The 17,766-nt window shown below is 43.2% G+C and overlaps 1 protein-coding gene across 1 annotated transcript in view; it reads left to right on the top strand.

The window, feature by feature from the left end:
* The window catches only part of LOC126336506 (neutral ceramidase-like), a 313,334-nt gene that overhangs the window by 113,986 nt on the left and 181,582 nt on the right, over positions 1-17,766 (top strand). The window lies entirely within an intron of this gene.

The following is a 17,766-nucleotide window of genomic DNA, read 5'->3' as shown; positions in this document are numbered from 1 at the left end:
TCTCACACTTCCATAGGCGATAACACTAGATGCATGCAAATGGGATGCACAAATTCCTTTCTAGGGAGGTGATACGAAGGGCACCCGGCCCCACTGTACCAGTATCATTACCAAATCCACGCTCACTCCGTAAAGACTCGGTATAAGGGCAGGAAAAAGAAGAAGAGTATGAGGCGTGTCTATCCTTCCCCTCTTCGATGGACTGAGCTCTGCTGGGGATGCTTCGATTGAGGTGCCAGAATGTCTATGGAGAAATGGTGGCTCATTCTTCTTCAAGAGAAGGTACTATTGTTGGATGCTAGGATCTGGAGCGAAGTCAAAGCTCTAACTCATAGCAAAGGCGTTCCATTCCATTTAGGTCGCGACACTGTGCAGGCCAGTCGATTCTAGGAATATTGTTGTCCATAAACCGTTGCCTCAACGTGCATTTTGTGGAACACAAACAGTCGTTGAAGTGGAAGGCTCCGAAATAACAGAAATACCGTTCTAGGTTAGACGTCTTTCGAGGGGGAGCACTCATCGCAGTCGACAAAAATATTGTCTCTATTGAGTGTTAAATTGTGTCTAACTGTGAAGATACCTGGACATGAGTAACTGGCCTAGGTGAACTCACTTTAGTCAACGGTTGTTTTTACTTGTCATCCGATTCCGCCGTATAAGTTGCGGAATCATGCAAAGAAAGTTACACGGAAATACCTCCATAATGCACTATTAGTTCGAGGCTACTTTAACTTACAGAGTATAGACTGGGTTTCATTGCAGGTTGTACAAATAGACACTCCAGGGAAGCACTTCTGAACATGTTTTGAGAGTACTGTCTTGAGCAGGCATTTCGACAACCCATACAAAATGTAAATATTTTGAACCTTTTAGCTACATGCAGACCTGACCATATAATCAGTGTCAGTATAGGAACAGGGGTTAGTGACAATGATGTCATCATTACGATGGTTACTAACGTTAGTAAACCCATCAATAAGTCTAGGAGAGTATTTCGGCTGGAAAGAGCAAACAAGCAGTTTTTAGCATCCTTCTTCGACAGTGAATGGACATCATTTAGTTGTAATATATTCACATAGAGGAATTGTGGGCCAAGTTGAACGTGGCTGTAAACAACTCTCTGGACACGTATGTGCCGAGTAAGAGGAATGAGGATGAAAAGGACCCATCCTGGTTTACTTACCAGATTATGCAAATTCTGATGGAGTAGATATTGTTGCAATTTTGGTTCGAACAGAACACACAGATATTAACAGGTGAAAGTTAGTATTAATTCCCGCTTGTACAAAAAGATCAATGAGCGACGCATAGAACTTCAGTTGTGATACCTCAGTAAAGAATATTTCCGGGAACGCGAGAAATATTTGCTCGTACCTAAAATCAGTAAGTGGTTGAAACGCTTCTACCATGTCACTCGTCGATCAGTCTGCTGCGGCAAGAGAAGACAGGAAATCGGAAGTTAAAGTGTTAAATTTCGCGTTTGAGAGACCATTCACAGAGAATGATCGTAAGGACATACCATCGTTTGACCGTCGCACAAACTCCCGTATAGAGGACATAGCCATCCCTGACCTCAGAAGCAAGTGAAAGAATGGAAAAATCTCAATGTCGAGACGTACACCCCTTCGGTTTTACAGAGAGTACTCTGGGATATTGGCCCCTTCCTCTCCTTCAATTTTCGTCTACCACTCGCCCAGAGTTATGTACCAAGCGACTGGAAAGAGTGTGTAGGAAGAGTGAAAGAACAATCTCGCAAAAGCTTCAGACACTTATCCTTAACATCGGTATGCTGCGGAATTTTTGAACGTGTTCTCAGATCGAATACAATAAATTTTCTTCTGACTGCAAAGTTGCTGGCCACATATCACAGCAGGTTTAGAAAGCATCCCCATTAGAAACTCAGCTTGCCCTTTCCTCACACGATATCTTGAGAATCACCAATGAAGGGCAACAGGCATATTCCATATTCCTAGGTTTCCGGAAAAGGTCTGACATTGTATCACAGTGCAGACTGGTAACGAAAGTCTGAGCATACGGAGGAGATTCACTGATATGTGAATCGCTCAAAGACTTCTTAAATAAGAGAACCATATATGTTGGCATTGACGGCGAGTGTTCATTAGAGACAAGGGTATCGCGAAGACTACACCGGTGAGTGTGGTAGAACCGCTTTGTTCTCTATATACCGAGATGATCTAGCGTACTGAGTGAGCAGCAATTTGCAATTGCTTTCTGATAACTCTGTAGTAATGCAGCTTGCTGCAAACATAGAAAAAATGTAAGTTAATGCAATTAAGTATGAGAAACTGTCTTGTTTCTCAAGTACAGTATTAGTCGTGTGCTGTGTGACAAATTCACGTCGATTAAACATCTAGGTGTAGCATTGCAAAGCGATATGAAATGGGACTAGCATCCAAGATCGGGAGAAGGGAAAGAGAATGGTATACTTTGGTTTACTGGGAGAGTTTTATTAAATTGCAACTCATCTACAAGGGAGATCATATATAGAACATTTGTGCGACCCATTCATGAGTACTTCTCGAGTGCTTGGAATCCCCAGCAGGTAGAATTAAATATCGAAGCAATTCAGAGGCATGCTTCTAGATTTGTTGCGGCTAAGTTGGAGATGCACCCGTGGTCCATAATCAAAACCTCTTCGGTTCCGGCTTCAGAACACGCCACTACTTGAATTTCGACGATAATGGGCATTGGCAGCCGAAGAAATCTGGCAACGGCCAGGTCAAGAGGGCGTACGAGTGGTTAGAGGTTCAGGGCAGTCTCTTGTGATTCGAGTACGAACGGCCTCTAAAGGAGGAAGAATCAGGAAAGATCAACGGCATGAGGATGTAGAAGGCAATGGAAACCACTACATTAAAGATACGTAACGTGTAAGCCCAGGACATATGGCCTCTATTGGAAAATGTGTTATGATGATCTCTTCATTGGCAAAAGATTCCAGAATAGTCAATCATTTGGATCTCTGGGGAAAGTGACTATGAGAAAAATATTGAATAACCAACGAAAGGATAACGTTCTACGAGTCGGGCCTTGTAAGGTAGGGAAGCTAGATAATCCGAAAAGGGAATTGCAGAGAGTGTGTTACTGTGAAGAGTTCAGTGATAGGATTGCTTTCATCAGAACTGACAACAAATCAACAACCCACTTCTCGACGTCCCAAACTGAAGGTGAATAGACAGAGAAAGTATGAGGATATTGAAAGGATAATACGGTGGACTGGGCGGTTTTTTAGGTTAGAAGGCCTCGGGAAAGTGCGGGATGGGCTGCAATGTCAAAGGGTGCTTGGCAATTACAGGACGTGCTTGGATCAAGGAACAGTCGGAATTATAGTTGTAAACTGTTGTAGTTGCGCTGGAAAAGTCCCTGAGCTTCAAGCGCTAATAGAAAGCACAGAAGCGGATATCGTTATAGGTACAGAAAGCTGGCTAAAGCCTGAAATAAGTTCTGCAGAAATTTTTACGAAGTCTCAGACGGTGTTCAGGAAAGATAGATTAGGCAGAATTGGTGGTGGAGTGTTGGTGTCTGTCAGTAGTGGTTTATCTTGTAGTGAAGTCGAAGTAGATACTCTGTGCGAATTGGTGTGGGTGGAGGTTATACTTAACAGCCGAATTAAGTTAATAATTGGCTCCTTCTACCGACCCCCAGACTCCGATGATACAGTTGCGGAACAGTTCAGAGAAAGTTTGAGTCTCGTAACAAATAAATACCCCACTCATACGGTTATAGTTGGTGGGGACTTCAACCTACCCTCGGTATGTTGGCAAAAATACTTGTTCAAAACCGGTGGTAGGCACAAAACGTCTTCCGAGATTGTCCTAAATGCATTCTCCGAAAATTATTTAGAGCAGTTAGTCCACGAACCCACGCGAATTGTAAATGGTTGCGAAAACACACTTGACCTCTTGGCCACAAACAATCCAGAGCTGATAGAGAGCATCATGACTGATACAGGGATTAGTGATCACAAGGTCATTGTAGCTAGGCTCAATACCATTTCTTCCAAATCCATCAGAAACAAACGCAAAATAATTTTATTTAAAAAAGCGGATAAAGTACCACTAGAAGCCTTCCTAAAAGACAATTTCCATTCCTTCCGAACTGACTATGCGAATGTAGACGAGATGTGGCTCAAATTCAAAGATACAGTAGCAACAGCAATTGAGATATTCATACCTCATAAATTGGCAAGAGATGGAACGGATCCCCCGTGGTACACAAAAAAGGTCCGAACGCTGTTGCAGAGGCAACGGAAAAAGCATGCGAAGTTCAGAAGAACGCGAAATCCTGAAGATGGGCTAAAATTTACAGACGCGCGAAATTTGGCACGTACTTCGATGCGAGATGCCTTTAATAGGTTCCACAACGAAACATTGTCTCGAAATTTGGTAGAAAATCCGAAGAAATTCTGGTCGTATGTAAAGTACACAAGCGGCAAGACGCAGTCAATACCTTCGCTGCGCAGTGCCGATGGTACTGTTATCGACGACTGCGCCGCTAAAGCGGAGTTATTGAACGCAGTTTTCCGAAATTCCTTCACCAGGGAAGACGAATGGAATATTCCAGAATTTGAAACACGAACATCTGCTAGCATGAGTTTCTTAGAAGTAGATACCTTAGGGGTTGAGAAGCAACTCAAATCGCTTGATACGGGCAAGTCTTCAGGTCCAGATTGTATACCGATTAGGTTCCTTTCAGATTACGCTGATACTATAGCTCCCTACTTAGCACTCATATACAACCGCTCGCTCACCGATAGATCTGTACCTACAGATTGGAAAATTGCGCAGGTCGCACCAGTGTTCAAGAAGGGTAGTAGGAGTAATCCATTTAACTACAGACCTATATCATTGACGTCGGTTTGCAGTAGGGTTTTGGAGCATATACTGTATTCAAACATTATGAATCACCTCGAAGGGAACGATCTACTGACACGTAATCAGCATGGCTTCAGAAAACATCGCTCTTGTGCAACGCAGCTAGCTCTTTATTCGCACGAAGTAATGGCCGCTATCGACAGGGGATCTCAAGTTGATTCCGTATTTCTAGATTTCCGTAAAACTTTTGACACCGTTCCTCACAAGCGACTTCTAATCAAGCTGCGGAGCTATGGGGTATCGTCTCAGTTGTGCGACTGGATTCGTGATTTCCTGTCAGGAAGGTCGCAGTTCGTAGTAATAGACGGCAAATCATCGAGTAAAACTGAAGTGATATCAGGTGTTCCCCAGGGAAGCGTCCTGGGACCTCTACTGTTCCTGATCTATATAAATGACCTGGGTGACAATCTGAGCAGTTCTCTTAGGTTGTTCGCAGATGATGCTGTAATTTACCGTCTAGTAAGGTCATCCGAAGACCAGTATCAGTTGCAAAGCGATTTAGAAAAGATTGCTGTATGGTGTGTCAGGTGGCAGTTGACGCTAAATAACGAAAAGTGTGAGATGATCCTCATGAGTTCCAAAAGAAATCCGTTGGAATTCGATTACTCGATAAATAGTACAATTCTCAAGGCTGTCAATTCAACTAAGTACCTGGGTGTTAAAATTACAAACAACTTCAGTTGGAAGGACCACATAGATAATATTGTCGGGAAGGCGAGCCAAAGGTTGCGTTTCATTGGCAGGACACTTAGAAGATGCAACAAGTCCACTAAAGAGACAGCTTACACTACACTCGTTCGTCCTCTGTTAGAATATTGCTGCGCGGTGTGGGATCCTTACCAGGTGGGATTGACGGAGGACATCGAGAGGGTGCAAAGAAGGGCAGCTCGTTTTGTATTATCGCGTTATAGGGGAGAGAGTGTGGCAGATATGATACACGAGTTGGGATGGAAGTCATTACAGCATAGACGTTTTTCGTCGCGGCGAGACCTTTTTACGAAATTTCAGTCACCAACTTTCTCTTCCGAATGCGAAAATATTTTGTTGAGCCCAACCTACATAGGTAGGAATGATCATCAAAATAAAATAAGAGAAATCAGAGCTCGAACAGAAAGGTTTAGGTGTTCGTTTTTCCCGCTCGCTGTTCGGGAGTGGAATAGTAGAGAGATAGTATGATTGTGGTTCGATGAACCCTCTGCCAAGCACTTAAATGTGAATTGCAGAGTAGTCATGTAGATGTAGATGTAGATGTAGATGTATGTAAAGGGTAATGAAAATCTTATAGTCATGGGGGACTGGAATGTAGTTGTAGGGGAAGGCACAGAAGATAATGTTAAAGGAGAATATGGGCTTGGGGCGGAATGAGAAAGACCGACGGAGTTGCATAATAAATTTCAGCTAGTAACAGCGAATACTCTGTTCCAGAATCACAAGAGAAGGAGGCATACTTGGAAAAAGGCTGGGTGATACGGGGAGATTACAGTTAGATTACGTCACGCACAGGCAGAGATAACAAAATCAGATACCAGAATGCAAGGCATACCCAGAGGCATATATATACTCAGATCACAATGCATTAGAGATGAAAAGTAGGCTAAAGTTTAAGAGATTAATCAGGGCCATATATATACTCAGATCACAATGCATTAGAGATGAAAAGTAGGCTAAAGTTTAAGAGATTAATCATGAAGAATCAATACGCAAAGCAGTGGGATATGGAAGTACTAACGAATGATGAGATAGCATGAAGTTCTCTAAGGCTATAGACACGACAGTGAGGAATAGCTCTGTAGGCAGTACAGAGATAGCATGAAGTTCTCTAAGGCTATAGACACGACAGTGAGGAATAGCTCTGTAGGCAGTACAGCTCAAGAGGAATACAGATCTTTATAAAGGGCAATCGTGGGAGTTGGAAAGTAAAGTATAGGTACAAAGAAGGTGTGAGGTAACAGGCGACTTCTGACAACCTGAAAATATTCCAAGTTCGGAATTGGCGTGGCCACACGGCCACTCGGGCAGCCAGGACCCAGCAGCAAACATGTGGTGCCGAACGTTAGTGGGACGAGAGGGGTAGCCCCAGTGCATGGTCCAGCCGCGTGGCTGGCAATGCCACTGTGATGATGTGTCGATTAAGAAGACATGCTGGGAGTGTCAAAGATGGTGGACTTTGTGAAATCTTAATGGCAGACATTTCACAGTTCGTATAGAATTTAATAGTAGCTAGATGAGTTGTGATACCTCAAAAAGAAACATGTACATCACCATTATTTTCACGACGATTCTGATGATGTAATCAGATTTTCAATATATTTATTAGTTTATAGTTTAGTATCTGACTCGAAATGACACAAGTAACACCCAGCAACGAATTTCCAAAATCTAAACGGTTCATCCGATTTCTTCGACCTACGCGTCTTTAGAAAGCTATTATGCAAACTTAAATTTTTATGAATTACAGGCATGTAACTTAAATAGTACATGTGTTATTGGAGGTCAAATTGACCGCTTACTATCAATCTCGTCAGTCCATAAGTACTCCACAGTTATACGAAGAAACGGTAGCAGTATGCTTATAAATATGTTTACTCATCTATGTCTTTCTTTATATCCGATATATACTATTCATGAAGAAATTGGTCAATTATTTACTGTGTTTTAGAAAGCACAGGGACATTAGCCTACTGGCGTAATTTCGTTTCTATTCCTCTGATTTATGTTTATTTAATTTGTTTATGTATTTAATAATGTATGTTAAAGTGTGTTTATGGTACAGCCATAGGAATATTTATTTAATTTCAAGTTATTTAAATGTAAATCTAGCATTTCGTATGTGTTTCAATATGTTTATGAGTGTACGTTGGCTTGGAGACATGGAGGGAGCGCTCTAGCCAAGCACAGCGATCGTTAGTCAGAGAGACGTATGTGGGTTTGGGAGGAGCACCGTTTCCGGACAGGACACGGGAGTGCTGGATGTGAAGGTGCGAAGGACGGTCGCGGGAATAACTTGGAGTGGAGCAGTTTGCGCGTGATCGCGAGAGCTAGAAACACTTCAGAGTGCTTACTTGTGTACTTGTGAGATTTCTGTAGCTTCTGCAGTGAAGAAGTAGAACGCATTTGGAAGTGAATATCTCGCGAGCTATGTTGTTGTTCATAACTAATTACGTGAAGTCGAAATGTATTGTTTACCTGTTACTCAACTTACGTTTTATTCAATTGCTGGACCATTGACACCAGTAAGTGTTTTCCAGAAATATACCGTATTCTCAAAAGTACGTCTACTATAGTGCTCATCATTTGAAGTCGTTAACATAGTACCTGCAGATTTTATTTAATTGAAATCTTTCATTTATAAATTTCTATATTAATTCGCAATTACCGAGTGACGAGAAACTTCGACCATTCGATTCATGTGTTTATTCATATTATATACTGCAGACTCAGCAGTATTTGGCTTGTAATGCGGCAACTACGTATGCCAGTCCCTAGACAACGAAACCAGCCAAAACTTTTAATATTCCAATTCTGAGTCGGAGGGTACTTAGTTGAGGGTCACCACCTCATTTCATTCATCACAACACATCCTTCCATATTTTAATTTGAAAGGCCGCAAAGGTAAGTGCGAAGAAACCATGGGTAACACGAGAAATACTCCAGTAGGTGGATGAAAGAAGTAAGTACAAAAATGTAAAGAGAAATTCAGGAATAAAGACATAAAAGTCACTGAGGAATGAAATAAATATGAAGTTCAGGGAACCTAAGACGAAATGGCTGCATGCAAATGTGAAGAAATAGAAAAAGATATGACTGTCGGAAGCACTGACTCAGCACACAGGAAAATCAAAACAAGCCTTCTGTGAAATTAAAAGCAAGGGTGGTAACATTAAGAGTGCCACGGGAATTCCACTGTTTAATGTAGAGGAGACAACGCGTAGGTGGAAAGTGTACATTGAAGACCTCTATGAGGGGGAAGAATTGTCTAATGTGACAGAACAAGAAACAGAAGTCGATTTAGAGGCATAGGAGACCCAACATTACAATCAGAATGTACGAGAGCTGTGGAGGGCTTAAGACAAAGGACACAAAAGGAATAGATAACATTCCATCGGACTTCCTAAAATCATTGGTGAAAGTGGAAACAAAACGACTATTCACGTTGATGTGTAGAATGCATGAGTCTGGCGACATACTTACTTTCGTAAAAGTATCATTCACATAACTCCGAAGACTGCTAGAGCTGACAAGTGTTAGATGACGATCAGAAAGGACTTTAGGAAAGGTAAAAGTACAAGAGAAGGAATTATGACGTCGCGGTTGATAATGGAAGCAAGACTAAATTAAAATCAAGACACTTTCATAGGATTTATCGACTTGGAAAAAGCGTTCGACAGTGTAAAATGGTGCAAGGTGCGAAATTCTGAGAAAAGTAGGAGTAAGTTATAGGGAGAGACGGGTAATTGTACAAGAGCCAAGAGGGAGTAATGAGACTGGACTACCAAGAACTAACTGCTCGGATTAAAAAGGGTTTAAGACAGGGATGTAGTCTTTCACCCTTACTATTCAGTCTGTACATCGAGGAAGTAATGATGGAAATAAAGAAAGTTACAGGCGTAGAATTAAAATTCAAGGTGAAAGGATATCAATAATACGATTCGCTGATGACATTACTTTCGTGAGTAAATATGAAGAAGAGTTTCAGAATGTGATGAATGGAATGAACAGTCTAATGGTTACAGAATACGGATTGAGAGCAAATAGAAAGAGGAAAGTAATGAGAAGCTGCAGAAATCAGAACAGCGAGAAACTTAATATAAGGATCTATGCTCACTAAGTAGACTCTGCTTGCTAGGCAGCAAAATAACCAATGACGGACGGAGCAGAGAGGAGCAGACTAGCACTGGCAAGAAGGGCATTCCTGGTCAAGAGAATCCTAGTATCAAACATAGGCCTTCATTTGAAGAAGACATTTCTGAGGATGTACGTTTGGGGATCAGCATTGTGTGAATGTGAAACGTGGACTCTTGGAAAACCAGAACAGAAGAGAATCGAACAATTTGAGATGTGGTACTACAGACAAATGTTGAAAATTAGATGGACTGATAAGATAAGGAATGAGGAGGTTCCGCGTAGGATCGGATAAGAAATTAATTTGCGGGAAACACTGACAAGGAGAAGGGACAGGATGTTAGGACACCTGTTAAGACGTCAGGAACTGACTTCCAAGGGTTACTAGAGGGAACTGTAGAGGGCAAAAAGTGTAGAGGAAGACAGAGTTAGGAATACATTCATCACGTAATTGAGGACGTAGGTTGCAAGTGAGATGAAGATGTTGACAAAGGAGAGAAATTATGGCGGGCAGCATGAGAAGACCGATGACTCAAAAAAAGTTCGATCAACCGTCGAGTATTAAGATGATGCTGCCGTAAACTCAAATGAGAATCCTTGAAGGAAAAACGAGTTTTTTGTGAAAACTATTAAAAATTTATAGAAGAGTCACAGAAGCAGTTTCAGTTGATTGCACAAAGACTCCACTGCTGCCACTGTACATTCCGGGAAAAGAAAGTAACGAAAAAAATGGTTCAAATGGCTCTGAGCACTATGGGACTCAACTGCTGTGGTCATTAGTCCCCTAGAACTTAGAACTACTTAAACCTAACTAACCTAAGGACATCACACACATCCATGCCCGAGGCAGGACTCGAACCTGCGAGCGTAGCAGTCGCACGGTTCCGGACTGCGCGCCTAGAACCGCGAGACCACCGCGGCCGGCAAGTAACGAAAATTAGGTCTCGTAAGGAGAGATGGTCGTTTTTCCTCACTCCATTTTCGAATGAAATAGGAAAGGAAATGATTATTAGTTGAACATGGTACCCTGTACTATATACCATGTGGTGGTTTGCAGAATATGGATGTAGATATAGTCGCCTACGTACTGTTTCTCTACTTTGTGCAGTACACAGTCGTGCGAAACGTGCCCATATCCTTCCCAGTCCTTAACTGCAATAACGGATTCACACAGTAAGCAGGGAAAAACACGCTCATACCGTAAAACCATCCTCGTACTCCCCTGTTGGCACTACAGGCGAAGGTAGGTAACGTTCTCGATACATTCGCAAACCCATTCTTCGATCGTATTACCAGAGGTTATAGAGTTATTCATTACTGCAAATCAGTCGTTTCCAGTCATTCACGATCCAGTGGCGCCGTTCATTCACCATATTAAGCGTCTCTCAGCACTGTCTACAGAAACGTTATGTTTGTGGGGTGTTCTTGGACCATTGTACCGTATTCTTTTTGACTCTGTGGGCACACTTGTTGTACTAACTCACCTGCCAGTAACGAACGCTTCCTGCTGAAGATTTCAAGCGATTTCCTACAAACAGCCTCCGCAATGCTGGACAACCTTGTCCGTCAGCTCGTGAGGTGTGTCTGGTCATGGTTTAGCTGCGGATGTTCCGTCGCGTGTCAACTTCACATCATCAACAGTCCATTTGAGAAGTTTTAGAGGATTTGAAATGTTCCAGAAGGATCTTTTAATGGTTCAGTGGTTCAAATGGCTCTGAGCACTATGGGACTTAACATCTATGGTCATCAGTCCCCTAGAACTACTTAAACCTAACTAACCTAAGGACATCACACAACACCCAGTCATCGCGAGGCAGAGAAAATCCAAGTCCCCGCTGGGAGTCGAACCCGGGAACCCGGGCGTGGGAAGCGAGAACGCTGCCGCACGACCACGAGCTGCGGACCGTTCTTTTAATGACTATTTCATTTTCAGTGAACTTTCCTGACCGACCCGTTTTGTCTCTAATGCTTCACTACTGACAACACAATACTCCACTCCTCTACTGCCAACAAAAAACCCTATTCCTCCTTTTATATTGACGGCTCTGCCTCTAATGAAATATAGTAGTCAATTCCGGATTGCGTAATATGTCCGAGTAATTTAGATCAGATATTGGAAGTTAACTTACGCCTGAAAAAGAAAGTACACATTTAGGGAGGGTCGTTATCGTGTGCGTAAGCTTTTTCAAATCGAAATATTTTCTAAAATTTGTTGTAAAAAAAATTCTTCACACTGAACTAGGGGGGTAGGGAGCGAAGGAATTGAAGTTGCTAGACCGCAAACACTTTTACCCCAAAGGAAAGCCCCTGGTACTGACTCCGACATGACGCGACACTCCTCTACAGTCCGTAGCGCTCCGTTCAAATTGGCAGACAAGCGATCCGTCTGCCGCAGCAGGAATGCATAAGCTTTGCTGGTGCCAACTGTTAGGCAGGTCGGGAATTCAAGTGTGGTGTGAACTACTAATTGACGACACAGTATAAAGGATTTGGTAGTCTTAGTGAATACAAACTGTCTCTGAAGGAGACCTTATAGAGGACGTCGTAGAGAAGGAGGACTAGGTTATAAGATACAGTCGATATCGAGGTTTTTAGAGATGGAACAGAAGCTCGGGCTGGGTAAGGAAACTGGACTTTCCTGTTCAAAGGAACCACCCCTGAGTTCTCTTTAAGCAATTTAGGGAAACAAAGACAGTGTAAGATCTGGATCACAACACTAAAAGTCTACCATCAGCCCTAGTACAAGTCCAGTGTCTTACAGATGCGCCATCTCGCTCGGTTACAAGACGTTATTGCGACCAATTCCAGGCCACTGCCCTTTAGAGTTTTCTCCAGAGCCCTTACTAGGTACGCACCGAGCGCTGTGCTGAGTCGCTAACTCGCTTTCAATAAAAACAATACCAATCGCCATTATATAGGTTTATTTTTAGGCAACCAGTTCTGACGTTACACTACGTCGTCTTCAGGCCAAAACTGTGGAGGATATAACACAGCAATAATTACATACAGAAACACAGAGCATATTGACTAAAAGAATCAAGTGTTGCATATTACTTTACGTAATGAGAATTAAACAATTTATGTTATATCAGAGCAACAAATCACATTAAAATACAGAGCTTATACGACGTATTATGGAGATTTATGAAGACTTAAGTTCTTTTAATTGAGTAATTATACATGTAACACTTGCAGCTTTTAAGCAATATGCTCTGCATTTTAATGTGATTTATTGCTTTGATGTAACATTCACTGTATTCTTCTCGTTAGGTAAATTAACATGCAACACTTAATTCTTTTAGTCAATGTGCTCAACATTTCTATATGTAATTATTGCTGTGTTATATCCTCCACAGTTTTGGTCTGAAGTTGACGTAATGTAACGTCGAAACTGGTTATCTAGAAATAAACCTATATAACGGCGATTGGTATTGTTTTCGTTGAACATTGAACAGCCATAGCCGCATATTCCACCAGAAGATGGAGTTACATTCAACTCGCTTTCAGGGTGACGGAGGTTAAAATCCGCATCTAGAAAACCCGATCTAGGCTTCCTGCAATGGCCCTAAATTTGTTAAAGTAAAATGCCGAGTGGTAACTTTGAAAAGGACACGGCAGATTCTCCTTCCCTTTCCTTCCGGGAAACTGAACTAACGGTCAGTCACACATGTCGTCGTCGACAGGACGTTACACACTGATACTTCTTAATCTTCTTATGAAGCATGCATGGTAGCACACAATAGGAATTCGGAGACTCACTGCTGCATTCCAACATGTCGGTATAACCCAAAGGAAACTGTAACAGACATGGTCACGTAAATTAAAAGGGAAGTAGTTGGACTAAGCGAAACGGCATTTTCGCAAGTCTCAATTTATCCACCGAAACTAAATCGTATTTCAAAACCATTAAGAGCTGCTAGTTTTTGATAACTACCAGTTTCTATTACTTGATCTTTTTTATGTATCCTCGTAGTATTTATTTACGAAGATTAGCTGTGTCTAAGTATATTAACTGTGTTTTAGTATGTTAGTTGTACTTACTTCTGTTGCGCTTTTCAGTGTGAAGAATAGTTTCATGCAGCTCTATCCTGTGCAAGCATCTGCATCTCCTTTTGACTACGGAACCCTACATTTGTTTGAGTCTTGCTTAGTGTATCCAGGGCTTCATCTCCCCCTGTAATTTTTACCCCGCACGTTTCCACCTCCAAAGTAACGTTTCATTGACCCCTCATTTTATGTACACTCTTGGAAATGGAAAAAAGAACACATTGACAACGGTGTGTCAGACCCACCATACTTGCTCTGGACACTGCGAGAGGGCTGTACAAGCAATGATCACACGCACGGCACAGCGGACACACCAGGAACCGCGGTGTTGGCCGTCGAATGGCGCTAGCTGCGCAGCATTTGTGCACCGCCGCCGTCAGTGTCAGCCAGTTTGCCGTGGCATACGGAGCTCCATCGCAGTCTTTAACACTGGTAGCATGCCGCGACAGCGTGGACGTGAACCGTATGTGCAGTTGACGGACTTTGAGCGAGGGCGTATAGTGGGCATGCGGGAGGCCGGGTGGACGTACAGCCGAATTGCTCAACACGTGGGGATGCACTCCAAGACCGTAGGATCCTACGCAGTGCCATAGGGGACCGCACCGCCACTTCCCAGCAAATTAGGGACACTGTTGCTCCTGGGGTATCGGCGAGGACCATTCGCAACCGTCTCCATGAAGCTGGGCTACGGTCCCGCACACCGTTAGGCCGTCTTCCGCTCACGCCCCAACATCGTGCAGCCCGCCTCCAGTGGTGTCACGACAGGCGTGAATGGAGGGACGAATGGAGACGTGTCGTCTTCTGCGATGAGAGTCGCTTCTGCCTTGGTGCCAATGATGGTCGTATGCGTGTTTGGCGCCGTGCAGGTGAGGGCCACAATCAGGCCTGCATACGACCGAGGCACACAGGGCCAACACCCGGCATCATGGTGTGGGGAGCGATCTCCTACACTGGCCATACACCTCTGGTGATCGTCGAGGGGACACTGAATAGTGCACGGTACATCCAAACCGTCATCGAACCCATCGTTCTACCATTCCTAGACCGGCAAGGGAACTTGCTGTTCCAACAGGACAATGCACGTCCGCATGTATCCCGTGCCACCCAACGTGCTCTAGAAGGTGTAAGTCAACTACCCTGGCCAGCAAGATCTCCGGATCTGTCCCCCATTGAGCATTGGGGACTGGATGAAGCGTCGTCTCACGCGGTGTGCACGTCCAGCACGAACGCTGGTCCAACTGAGGCGCCAGGTGGAAATGGCATGGCAAGCCGTTCCACAGGACTACATCCAGCATCTCTATAATTTTCTGCATGGGAGAATAGCAGCCTGCATTGCTGCGAAAGGTGGATATACACTGTACTAGTGCCGACATTGTGCATGCTCTGTTGCCTGTGTCTATGTGCCTGTGGTTCTGTCAGTGCGATCATGTGAAGTAACTGACCCCAGGAATGTGTCAATAAAGTTTCCCCTTCCTGGGACAATGAATTCACGGTGTTCTTATTTCAGTTTCCAGGAGTGTATTTTCTTCTTCTTGGGTCAAGTTGTGAGATAAATTTCTTTTTTCGCCATTTACATTCAATAGCTCCTCATTAGCTACTCTATCTACCAGTCTAATATTCAGCATTGTTCTGGAGTAGCACATTTTTAAAAAATGTTGCACTGTTCTAGACTAAACTGCTTCTCCTCCGCCTCTCACTTTCGTAAAAGGATGAATTGAAATACCATCAGTAAAGACTTTATAACACTTAAATCTACATTAGATGTTAACAAATTCTTGTCACTCAGATAACTTTTTCTTGCTAATGTTAATCTGTATGTTGTATCCTCTGCACTTGAGCCATCATCAGTTATTAGGCTGCCCAAATAAAAAAAAATCATCTAAATACTTTTAGTGTCTCGTTTCATAATCTCTTTCCTTCAGCATCGACTGATTTAACTCGTCTACATTTCAAAAATATGGAACTCCGCGAGAGATGCATGCTTGAACATAGTAACAGATGCTAGCTAAGCTTACATGTCGCGCCGTTGTATTTGGTCACGATGCAGTGTCCTCAATTCGTTTTCAGTGGCAATCGTGGTCAGAACAGTGTTTGGTCCAGTTGTGAGTGCATTATGCCGGAGAAAAGTGAATTCTAGCGTGGACGAATTATTGGTAGTCGTATGGGTCCTCGTGTGGTGGGCTCTCGTAATCAGAAGAGGCGAAGTGTTCGGGCCCGCGTAATGGCCGAGCGGTTCTAGGCGCTATAGGTTTGAACCGCGTATTTTCTTACGGTCGCAGGTTCGAATCCTGCCTCTTGCATGGATGTGTCTGATGTCCTTAGGTTAGTTAGGTTTAAGTAGTTCTAAGTTCTATGGGACTTATGACCTCAGCAGTTAAGTCCCATAGTGCTCAGAGCCATTTGAACCATTTGAAGTGTTCGGCGTCTCAAGGGGCACCGTATAGAAGATTTATATCGCATACAGGGAAGGAGGAGAAACATCATCCGGCAAGTCACGAAGTGGACGACACTTTGTGTGGTGTGCTCGTGAATGACGGTGTTTTGAAGGGGATTTTGACGAAAAATATGAGGATAACAACTGCAAAAGTCACTGCATCACTGAATATCGCATTCCCGAATCGTATCAGCACTGTAACAACACGAAAGGAGCTCCAAATCCAGGAAATTTCAGAGAGAGAGCTGGAATTCCAAAACCACTCATCAGTGATGCAAATGCCCATAACAGGAAACATGGTGTCGACCTCAAAAAACCTGGATTATGGAGCAATGGAAGAAAGTAATTTGGTCGGATGAGACTTGTTTCACTGTCTTTCCAGCGTCTGGCCGAGTTTACATCTCATGGCGGGGATTCGGTGATGATAGGCGCAGCTACATCGTGGTGTTCCGCAACTCTGCAAGACCTCATTACTGCCAAGGATTATGTGACCCTTATGGTTGATCACATCCATCTGACGATACAATGTTTTGTTCCCCATTGGTGATGCTGTTTCCAAGACGATAAATGTTCATATAACTCGCATCGTCCAGGACTGGTTTTGTGAGCACTGGGAAGAACTGTCGCATCCCCCCTGGCAACAGAAGTCACCCGATCTCAATATTACTGAGCCTTTGTGATCTACGTTGGAGAGAAGTGATCATTTTGTGCCTAACGTCTCAATAATGCAAATGTAGATCAAAACAACCACAGCTGTATTTGAGGTATGTTTATTACGCCACAACCAGTCCCGTGCCAAGTGAACATCTTCAGGTGACCCGTAGTTCAGCAACAGTCTTCGTAAGTAATATTTTCAAAGTGTCACAAATGCACTTGTGTCGTGACTAAAAAGTGTCTTACTATCATTCATAACCCGAAAAGGCAAACAAGCCACCCAAATAGTAGTACGCGTTAACATGCTGTTTTCAGGTTTCGGGGACGCGAAAGTGCTTAACAATATTCTGATGTTGCAGTTCTTGCGTCTGACGGTGGAGCTTTCCTTTAAAGTGTCTGCATACTGGTTTTACGTTTGGTAGTGTTGTCCGCGAAAAACTGTAGCATCTGACGTTCGGTGACTACAAAGCCTACCATTTATAATGAATGCTGAAGCAAATGACGATTTCGAAGGCCCCACGGGACAACATCGAGAGCAACCAGCTGCTCAGTGGCTACATGACGATGCAGTTCCCTTGCCAGCTCGTCCAGGATATGTACTGGACAAGATGATGGAAGCTATCAGTTACTCTTTAGTCGTGGTTTGAGGAGAATCTCAAATACGTACAGAATAAGGGAAAGCGGAGTAGTCAGAATAGGATCCCTCCAGTTTATCCAGTGTGATAAATAAGCGAGAGAGTAGATCTGGTCTTCACTTCAGGGATTCAAAAACTTTCACTGCGGAAGGTAACATGTCTCATCTGCTTCTGATGTTTCAAATGTAGCTGATCCCCCTCGAACAGCCACTTCTGTTTCCGCTGTCAACAAACAAAACATCAACACTCCTGCCATCGGAAC

The sequence above is a fragment of the Schistocerca gregaria genome, chromosome 2, assembly GCF_023897955.1.
Source record: "Schistocerca gregaria isolate iqSchGreg1 chromosome 2, iqSchGreg1.2, whole genome shotgun sequence".
Lineage (NCBI taxonomy): Eukaryota > Metazoa > Arthropoda > Insecta > Orthoptera > Acrididae > Schistocerca > Schistocerca gregaria.
This window is presented reverse-complemented; position numbering and strand designations above follow the sequence as displayed.